The sequence below is a fragment of the Lathamus discolor genome, chromosome 3, assembly GCF_037157495.1.
Source record: "Lathamus discolor isolate bLatDis1 chromosome 3, bLatDis1.hap1, whole genome shotgun sequence".
NCBI classification, from domain to species: domain Eukaryota; kingdom Metazoa; phylum Chordata; class Aves; order Psittaciformes; family Psittacidae; genus Lathamus; species Lathamus discolor.
Genome location: NC_088886.1, coordinates 75,226,533 through 75,237,565, shown reverse-complemented (window position 1 = coordinate 75,237,565; position 11,033 = coordinate 75,226,533).

Here is an 11,033-nt window from a genome sequence, read left to right as displayed (position 1 = left end):
GATCACCCAATTCCAACCGCTTGACGTGGGCAGGGGCACCTTCAACTAGAGCAGGGTGCTCCAAGCCCCTGTGTCCAAGCTGGCCTTGAGCACTGCCAAGGATGGGGCAGCCACAGCTTCTGTGGGCACCCTGTGCCATCGCCTCAGCACCCTCACAGGGAAGAACTTCCTTATCTCCATCCCCATCTTCTACATTGTTTCCTTTTAATTAGATATGAGAAGTGTGAAGTCTCTTCTAATATGCAGGAGCTTCACAACATCTGGACCATGCGATGCTTTGGACCCAATCCTGAGTTCAGTGGCCACCCAGGTACACAGCCTTGTGTGCCTGTGGTCTTCACTCACAGTGGGCTTAAGATGCAAGGTGTTTGTCCAAAGGCATATATTGATGTATCCTTTTGATAGGTCCAAGGACTTTCCAAGCCTGGCTGGTGATGTAAAGAATGAGGGATCCCATCGGTCACCATCCAGCTCACCTCTAGGAGGTGCGTTTGAACAGTGGGATTGTTGTTCCTGTATTATCATCCTGATGATTCTTCTTTTCTGGAGCAAGGAAAGTTGGTTTGGATGGGCTGAAACTTGCATTTAAGCTCATTTCTGGAGCATAACAGACACATTGGGCTGGGATCTTCTAAGGCAATCTCTGTATTACAGTGGACCCTTGTGGCTCAGTTAATTCCCAAAGGGCCATCAGCCAGATTAACTTTGCCTCTGGAGAAACAGGCTACTCCTTCCCCACCCCTAAAGGAGGAAGGTTTATGGGTCTGATCCTGCCTTGCAAGTATTTGCCTGTAGTTTTGGAGGTGTTTTCCCAAGCTGCCCACAGCCAGAAGGGGCACCTCTAAGCACTGTGAGCACTGATAGCCTGGGGCTGGTGATGGGGACACTGGATATGGGACTTGGGAGAAATCAGACTAGATGGATCCATGTGTGTTGGCCAGTACATGGCATTGCAGGTCAAACACAGCAACTGGGAAGAGCTCCAGTGCAGTCCAGTGTCAGAGGGCTCCGCTCCAGTGCATATAGGCAGGTCCAGTGGAGAAGGAAGGAGAGGACAACGGCTCTTCCTATGCTTCCCAAAGCAACAGCGTGGAGAAGAGAAGCAGAGTGAGGGAAAGCCTAGATATCTAGATAACTTGCCTCAGTTCCTTTGAGGGCAACATGGTTTCAAGCTGAGTAGAGGGTAGACTGAGATTAGGTGCTAGGGAAAAAGTCTTTACAACCATAGTTCAGGCACTATGAACTATGGTGGTGAAGAGAAGGGCCCTGACAGTGATGGTCAGAGACTCACTGTGCAGTAAATGCAGTAAAAGGTGTTCCCTTGCACTGTGTTAACGCACGATCCTTATGCTCATGTGAGTTTCCATAGTTGTTCAGGGAGAGTGTGATTGCATCAGGGCAAAAGGCAAAGGAGAAAAGGCAAAAGGAAGTGTCCAGCCGTGGCTGAGGAGCACCTTAAGAAGCAGCCATGAGAGCAAACAGCATGCTGCGCTCTTAGCAAGAGGGGAGTGGCGTGAGCTGTTGATAGCATCTTCCTGTGATTGGATGAGACAACACAACAGAGTGCTCTAAACACTGCGTCAGGAAGACAAGTACAGGCAAAAATTACTGCTTGCATCTTCCGCGGCCCATTCCCTCCAGCTCCAGCTGAGGGACGAGCTGGAATTCACTGACTATCCAATCCGTATCAGTCTGTCAGTGATTTGAGCAACCTGCTCCAGTGGAAGGTGTCCGTGCTCACGGCAGGGGGTTGGAGCTGGGTGAGCTGTAAGGTCCCTTCCAGCCCAAACCATTCCAGGATTTCTATGACTGCGTTGTCTCTGGGAAAAGGATCCGTTCCCAGCACTGTCTAAGCAGGAAAGGAACCCTCCAACCAGCTCAGAAAGTGAGTAAACCCCTCACTGACAGGCCCTTCTGCCTGTTCCTTTCAGCAGGAGGGGCATGGGACCTCCCACAGAAGCAATGCAGTGACAAATCCATGTGACATTCCGCATCTGTAGCGGATGTTGGTGGAGCTCCAATGAAGTTTGAACCGTAACTTTCCTTTGACCTGGCTGTAGTGGTTGGGGGCCGTTTGAATCAGCATAGCCGGTGGGATGCTGATAGAGCAATCGGATGAGCCCCTTCTCCCCCTGTAGGAGAAGGGTGATGGAGAAGCGGTTGGATCCATGAGACGTCACAAGAGACAGGATGGAACAAGCTGTGGAGATGATGGAATGATAGAGAGAGCACGTACGCCACCTTGGGCATGTGCTGGGAACAGGCCCAGGGCTGCTATGATGCTCTGCGAGATTGGGAAGGGGTGGCTTGGAGAAGCAGTTGGAGGTGGATGGATTAAAAGGAGACCCAACTGCAGAGGTTGAGGGTGGGTCCAGACCTGAAGCACTGGGACAGGGATATCTGGGAAGATCCTGGTGATCCCCTTGTCCTGTCCCTACAGGCCCTTGTCCAAAGCCCCTCTCCAGGTTTCCTGGAGCCCCTTTAGGCACTGGAGCTGCTCTGAGGTCTCCCCTTCAGGAGCCTTCTCTTCTCCAGGCTGACCCAGCCCAGCTCTCTCAGCCCGGCTCCAGAGCAGAGCTGCTCCAGCCCTGGCGGCACCTCCCACAGCTCCATGCTTTCCCTGTGTTCATGGTGCCTCAATGGGTTTAACGCTCCTGGCACCCAGCAGCCCTTGTGCTCGTGAGGAGCAAGGTGTTTGTTAACTGTCAGGGTTTGTGTTGTTCCCATGGGGTGCTCTGGACAGGCAGAGGCTGTGGTGTTTGAGGGTTCAGTTTGCATTGTAAGTAGGTTCAGTCACCAGTCTCCGTTGAGCTGACCCCTGTTTGGGTTCCTTGATACAAGTCTGACGTGGCTAACAAACATATCCCAGCAGAAAGAACACATCTGGAGCTGCACTGGTCAAACAGGGGCTGGTGGAGGGTGTCCTGCTTGTTGGCAGCAGGTTGGAACTTGATGAGCACTAAGATGCCTTCCAACACAAACCAGTCTGGGCTTTCATTCCACCCTGACCTGCTTTGCAGGAGCTCACTCCCTGCCATGCTGCGTGTGGGTACCAGGCTCTGTGAGCAGCCACAGCGGGAGGATGAAGCAGGGCTGAGCTCCAGAGACGAGCAGCAGAGGAGAAAGCTGGAGGCAGGGGGCTGGAACTGGATGAGCTTCCAGGTCCCTTCCGACACAAACCAGGCTGGGATTCGATGACTCCGTGAAAAGAGAACAGATACAAACATCTTTATTCTGTCTCAGATCCTAAGTTGGGTGCCCAAGCCAGGCAGGGAGGAGTTGAGCGTCATGGACGCCAGGCCTGGTACGGTGCAGAGCTGCCAGGCTGTCCATAATGGAAGTAGACCAGCCTTTGTGATGTTCTTTGCTGGCTGCCGGTGGTGGATGCAGCCCTGCGTGATCTTTTCTTCCTGGAGGTGGATCCACCTCGATGGCTTCTCGATGGTCTGGAGAATGGCTGCCATGGCCCCTTCTTGTTGTTGCCTTGCTTCTTCCTTTTCTTCGTGGTGTTACTTGAATCTATTTCCATGGGCTCTTCGTCGTTGGCCGGTGGATCCACCTCCATGGGCTGCTCCAGCTCTTCAGGCTGGTCTACTTCCATTGGCTCTGCATCGTCAGAGCCACAAGTGGCGCTGCCTCCCGTCTCCCACCAACTCCTCTTCATGCCTGGCTTGGGCACCAAAAGCACTGCCCCTTGAGCCATCGCAGGCAGCTCGTGCCGCGCTGGTGCCAATGTTGCTGGGCCTGGGACTTCAGCAACTGCCTCATGTCTGCGGGGTCCCTGTATTTACAGCGCCCAGGCTAGAATGTGCTCTGTGACATCAGCAGCCCGCTGTCATGGTGATGGAGCAGAGAGTCCTGCCGTGGGGACGGGATGCGTGCGGCCTGACAGGCTCTGATGCTGTGGTTTTGCAGCAGGCGCCGGGGAAAAGGGTCCCTGCTTTTCTGCCTGAGCGCCCTGCAGAGAGTGCCCAGGGCAGGGGCAATTCCAGAGTATTGATCCCTCAAGCATCCTTAGGCGTTTCCTGCCCTGCGTCCGTTGCCGGGGAGCTCAAGGCCGGCTGCTGCCTGCCACTGCCGTTCCTCAGCTGCAGAGATCAGCAGAGGGCAGGGCAATCACACCCAAGGCTGACCCAGGATCATTCCTTGAAGCATCCCCGCACAGCAGCATGGAGGAAGAGGAGAGGCCAGGGTGCTCTTGGAGGTGGCGGAGATCCTGCCCTCAGCCTGATCCCTGCATCCTCTGGGTGACAGGGAAGAAGAAGAGGCAGGCAGAGCAGCCCCTGCCGATGTTGCCCACAGTGCTTGCAGGAGAGCCAGTGCCCCCCAGGCTCCAGCCCTGACCTGCTTTGCAGGAGCTCACTCCCTGCCATGCTGCGTGTGGGTACCAGGCTCTGTGAGCAGCCACAGTGGGAGGATGGAGCAGGGCTGAGCTCCAGAGAGGAGCAGCAGGAGCAAGGCTGCAGTGTGGACCTGAGGGCTCTGTCCAGGCAATGGGAGCAGGGACAAAGACCTCCACCATCAGCCCAAGGGCCTTCCAGCCCTTGGAACACAAGCTCCCTGCCGCACACATCTGAGGTCCGCACAACACCTAAGATGGAGAAACTGCCTGTTCCACAAGTCCAAGGCCATCCCCAGCCCGCTGTCATGGTGATGGACCAGAGAGTCTCTTCCAAACCGTGTCTGTGATTCTGTGCTCCTAAAGAGCAGGAAGTTCCCCATGCCTGGATAAGCAATTTCAGCTGCAGCTGGGTTTGCACATGCAGGGAGTGGTTTGGTATTGGTGGCTGGAGGGCATTGCTCCCAGTGCCAGCAGGGCTGGAGATGGGCTGTGGGCTTTGCTGGCAATAGCCCTGCAGGACCCCAGCGAGCTGGGTTGGAGCAGGTGGAAAGCAGGCCCAAGGGGGCACATCTGCAAATGTCTTTCCATGCCGGGAGGGCTGGGATTTAATGGGAAATCCTGGTGTCTGAGCTGAGCACGTGAACCCAACAGCTGGCCTATGGGATTAAAGGCAGGAATAAATCACAGCAGGCAAGGATACCAGCAAGTGCCCAGCCCCACGCAGCCTGCACATCAGGATCTTCCTCTGGCCCGCCGTCACGGACCAGAGGAGAGGGATGCCTGGAGGCCTGCAAACCCTGGCCTGTATCTTCTACCTGCTGCACCTCGAGTTCTTTCTGGGATAGATGTGGCAGAACCGGCCCTCTCCCTAAGGGCATTCAGCGCAGGCATGGGAGGGGAGTGAAGAGAGCCTCTCCTTCCCCAGCCCAGGAGGGCACAGGAGCCCAAGTGGAAGTGCACAGCAAGCCTTCGAGGGCCAAGGTTGCACCTTCTTTCACTGCCTGGGGGATTGAGTGGGGGAAATGGGTCTTTGGCAGCTCACCCTCTTTGGAAAGGCTCCAGCTGCCTTAGGAGACATTCCTCACATAGCTTTGCTGTGAAGAAAGTGCTGACCTGTTACAGGGGCGTTTGCTGAGCAAGTGAAGACGAGCCAAAGGCAGCTCTGAAGTGCTGGGAGAGAATGGGTTTCCCATCACGAGGGCTGGGCAGGAGGTCAGGCTCACAGATGTATATATATATATATATATATATATATATGTATGTATGTATGTATGTATGTATGTATATGCATCTATAGCCTGCTCGGCCGCATGCTGGTGCCCAGGACCTGCCTGTGGTGCTTCCTGAATCCCTGCCAGTGGTTAGCCCCAGGAAACAGGCAGGGAGCTGGAGCCTGTGAGTTGGGATCAGAAAAGGGTTAAAGAGGGGGTGTTTAGCTACAGTCGGACTTGGAGCACCTCTTGGAGTACAGAGACATGCATGGGACAAAGATGCTGTTCCTTCTTCGTAACAGAAGCAGGATGCTGGCACTGGTAACTGCAGTGACAAAGAGTATTTAGACCAGGAGCAGGTGGTTCATAGAAGCACAGCATGGTTTGGTTTGGAAAGGACCTTAAGATCATCCAGCTCCAACCCCTGCCACGGGCAGGGACACCTTCCACTAGAGCAGGGTGCTCCAAGCCCCGGTGTCCAACCTGGCCTTGAACACTGCCAGGGATGGGGCAGCCACAGCTTCTCGGGGCACCCTGTGCCAGCGCCTCAGCACCCTCACAGGGAAGAGCTTCTGCCTCATCTCCAACATGACCTTCCCCTCCTGCAGTCTGAACCCATCACCCCTGTCCTATCGCTGCAGTCCCTGATGAAAAGTCCCTCTCTGCATCCTTGTAGCCCCTTCAGACACTGGAAGCTGCCCTGAGGTATCCACGCAGCTTCTCTTCTCCAGGCTGAGCAGCCCCAATGTTCTCAGCCTGGCTCCTCACCAAGGTTGAGGGATAGGATCTGGTCTGATGTGGGAAAAGCAGCTCATGTTCAGTGCACTTCAACAGGACAATAAAAGGACAGAACTGCAGTAAATGAGGAAGGGAAATCAAATCCCCTGCAGTGCCACAGAGCAGCCAGCACATGTCTGGGCAAGAGAGATGTTGTTGTTGTGGGAAAACCAACAATATCAGACACTTAGAGCCAGATACTTTGGGATTTTAGGGGAGGCTGCAACAAGGGGACAATTCAGGTACCTACTTGAGGACTGGATTGAAGTGTCAGGTGGCAAAACATATGATAAAGAAGAGAAGCCATACAGAAAAGGAAAGAAGGCTCCAGGGAGTCCTTGCAGCCTTCTTCCAACTCCTAAAGGGGCTACAGGAAACCTGGAGAGGGGCTTTGGACAAGGGCCTGTAGGGACCTTATGTTATGGCTTTAACCTGCCATAACAGGGGAGACTGAGATGAGCTCTCAGGCAGAAGCTCTGCCCTGTGAGGATGAGCCTTAAGGTCCCTTCCAACCCAAACCAGGCTGGGATTGAGTGATTCCGTGCAATGTCAGTGAATCCTTGAGAGCTCAGGGGTGGCCCAGAAAATGATAGGGCATATGTCAGCAGGCCCATGGTCAGCTCCCGGTGCTACCCTATGCACGGTGGGTATGAGGGTCCTCAAGCATGGCTATCTTTATGGAAGCAATCCTTCCCAGCTCCTGTGCATCCTGTCATGGGGAGGCAGAACCTGAGGGCATCCAGGCACTGATCAGCCTGAGGCAGTCCAGTCCGTTCAGCAGAGCCAGCTAGCACAAGCTCCTCCATGGGGAGCTGGGAATTTCCTCTTCCCAGGGTGGAAATAGCTCCTATTTCAAGTCATTTTTGCTGGACCAAAGGACTTTGATTCCTCTTTTTGTTGTTCCCAGCTGAGTCAAAGCTGACCATTCCTCTCCTGGGGAGATGCTGAGCGCAGGCTGGGAAAGGGGAGGTGACAACCTCAGGGATGCTGGGATGGTCCCCAAGCAAGCAGCACTGCCCTGTGCCAGGACCTTTAGTTTGGAGGCTGTTTGCTCTTGTGGTTACCTCCACAGAGGGAACTTCACCACCATCCCCACTGGTCTTTCCTTCTGTTTTCCCATCCACATCCCACTCCGGCACCTCATACCTTGGCTATGGATGCACTGAGGTTTCATGGGGCTGCAGAGCTCTACCTCTGATCCCCCACTGGTGCTGTAGGAGCATGACTGTGCGGCAGGAAGGGAAACAAGTGCCATTTCCCACAGCCAGCCAAGAGGCAGAGACCCAAGGGCGAGCCGCTGGGATGAGGCATGCGAGAAGCATCCGCCTCGTCCCCTTTCCCATGGAATGCTTCCCTCCGTCCTTCTCATGTGTGCTGAATGACTGGCTTTTCCCCTGGAGTGGATGAGTCATGGAGAAGCCGGGAAGGAACAGGGGCTGCCAGGACACCCCAGGTGCCCGTTTCAATTGGGGAGTGAGCAGGCACTGCCCAGGGGAAGAATGCGCATGATCTTTGGGTCTGGCTCTCTCCCTGCTGGCTTCCCAGCCCTGGGATAGAAAGAGGGATCCCTCCTCTGATCCCCCCTCTGGATTACATATTGCAGGGGGGTTAAGTCTCGGTTGAGGAAGTGGCTGTGGATCTGCTTGCTCTGGGGCAAATGCTCTTACTTGCCTTCCTCTCCTTGGCTCTTACATCCAATATCCAGCTTGGGAATGGCCCAGGATATCTTCATCGCATCATGCCTCCACCATGCACATGCCCAAGGGAGAGAGGGACATGGGGCTGGGGTTCCCTGGGCTCTGTGTTGGTAGCAGGGCTCTGCCACATGTGCGAGATGACAGACAGGGCATCCTGGTGTCCATGGTGAGGTGGGAAGTGATGGAGCAGTGGTCCCCTCTTACCTCGAGCTGCATCAATCTGCTCTGTCCCGTCCTTGCTTCCATGGTAAGGATGCAGGCGGGCTCCAGATCCTGCTGCTGCCTGCCCCTGTAACACCTCTTCCTGCCCTCTGCAGCACCCCACTAATGCACGCAGCTGCCAGCACCCCGGCCTGGCTGAGCTCATCCCTGCTTACATGGGTGGGTGACGTGCTCCCCACTCGGAAAAGCTCCTGCTCTTGCCAGCTTTCCATGTTGGGGAAAACATCTGGATTTCCAATTATTCCCACTCCCTTCCTGAGCTCCTTGGGTCCTTCCCAAACACCCACCTTTGCACTGTGTGTGCTTCATATCCGGAAAGGAGGGATGCTTTTTGCAGACCAAGATGCTGGCACATCATTTCTTGCCAGATCCTTGCTGAAGGAAGGCCCATGATGCTGCCATGACATCCCTTCCGGTCCAGCTTTTCCACTGCTGTCCTGGTGGGTCTGGGCCACAGGGCAACAGATGTGGCAGAGAAACGCAGAACTGGCTGGTGCTGAGCGCTCACACCCAGGGACATCACAGGAGCAGCCACAGCCACTTCTTGGGGACTGGTGCAGATGGGACAGCCCTGCCTGTCTGTGCTATTCTGCTCCCTCTGCTTGCTGCAGCCTTTGTTTTGCTGCACAGACATGGGCCAAATATTGTCCTTATTGCCCCCTTGGCTCCAATCCTAGGGCTCTGCCCAGTGTTTCCAGCCCATCCCCTCTGCCCAAAGGAGGGAAGAATTCACTGTCCCAGCCATCAGCTGAGGGGAGAGACCATCTATCCCCTCACTGTGATACTCCTGCCAGTAGCAAGGGACCACCGGCTGTGGGATGGAGCTGGAAGGCAGGCACAGGGCTTTGGGGACAGCAGGACCCAAATGCCAAAGCTTTGCTGGAGCTCGAAGCCTACAGGGCAAGGAGGGACTTTATGGCTGGAGCTTGGGAAGTTGCGTCTGCTTCCATTGGAATACTGCTGGTTTCCATTTGTTGGGCTTTCGAAAGAGCTGCCTCCCTGGCAGCGAGTCCCCCCCACATCCACACACACACAGCGGGCAGTGTTTGTTTGCTTGGGAAAACGATGAGCCTCATTATGTGTCCTTTGTGGCTCTCCAACTTTAAAAGCACAGCAGGAGGAAGTTTTATGATGGGAAACTGCCCCGGTGTCAGCCAAGAGCTTTGCACGGAGGGAGACAGCCCCACTGGGGCTGTGGGGCCAGCAATGGGGCAGGGACCACAGGAGGGTGGGCAAGAGGTGATGTGCTTGAACCTGCCCCATGTGAACAGGGGCAGTGGGAGCTGGGGGAGCTCAGCCAGACCCCGGAGGTGCAGTGGGGATGTAAAGCAGCTCCGCATTGCCCGCACCTCAGTGCTCACATAGAACCATGGAATGGTTTGGGTTGGAATAGACCTTAAGATCATCCAGTTCCAACCCCTGCTACGGGGCAGGGACACCTTCCACTGGAGCAGGGTGCTCCAAGCCCTGGTGTCCAACCTGGCCTTGAACACTGCCAGGGATGGGGCAGCCACAGCTTCTGTGGGCACCCTGTGCCAGCACCTCAGCACCCTCACAGGGAAGAGCTTCTGCCTAAGAGCTCATCTCAGCCTCCCCTGTTTCAGTCTGAACCCATCACCCCTTTTCTATCGCTCCCATCCCTGATGAAGAGCCCCTCTGCAGCATCCCCATAGCAGGGCGGGTTGTTTCCTGTCCTCAAGGAGATTTTCCCAAGCACCAGCCTTGCTCCAAGGACTCTCCTCCCATCTCTCAGTGCTTCCCAAGCCCAGCACCACCATAACCCCTCCTGCAGCCCATTCCACCCTCCCAAACCCCTTGTGTGCAACGGCAGCCTCATGACTCAGAGCTGCCACGTGTTGCCTTTTGTGCGGTTCAGGTAACATCTACCTGGAGGAGCGGAATCCAGCTCCGGGAGGGGAAGGAGGCAGTAAGTCGCTGGGCACGGAGATGGGAAAGTGGAACCCGAACAGTCCCCACCACGTGGAAATCACTCCGCACCCAAACAAAAGGCAGCTTCTGTGTCTAATCACCATGGGCAGGCTGGGGTCATGCCGAGGGGCGTGGATCCGTGTATAAGGAACCTACAGGCTTTAGGTTTATAGGGGCAAATAGCGAGTACAGAGCTCATGTCATGGTTTATGTGCTGCTAGATCCAAACCCTGCCTTAGGCTGAACAGCACCTCTGCCGTCACCAGTGAATCACTTCTACATCCCCTTGGAAGTTTCCAGGGCTTGGATTTCAGACGCTTACTGCCGCGGGGCACTAAAAGCTGCTACGGGAAGACAAAGCAAGGTGTGGCGGGTTTCAGGGGGATTATCCCGCCTGGATGAAAGCTGGGATAAGGGGGGGAGGAGGAGGAGGTGCGAGCGGGCTGCAGCAGCAGCCTTTCCTCTTTTTCCCCGCATGGAAAAGGTGAGGTGCATTCCAGCCCCTTAGGGTGCCCAGAGGGACCCCTATCCTTGCTACATTGAACAGCCACAGCCAAAGGGGAGGGTCATGGGGTGCCGAAACCTGCTGGAGAGCAGGGAATGGGGTGCCCACGGGGTTCGGATGAAGAAAGAGGAGCGGGAATGAGCTCAGCTCGCTGATTGCTCCCTCCTCCAGCACCTGCAAGCCGAAACCCATACGATCGGTGTCGCACCGGGATACGGTGCCCACTGGGGGTGCGGGTGCTCCCGGATGGGGGGAGCATCCTGGGGTTAGCGCAGGCTGGGGGTGGGATGCAGGAGCCCAAGACCCGGAGCTAGGGGCGGGCTGAGCCCCGGCCGTGCTCCGGCCCGGGG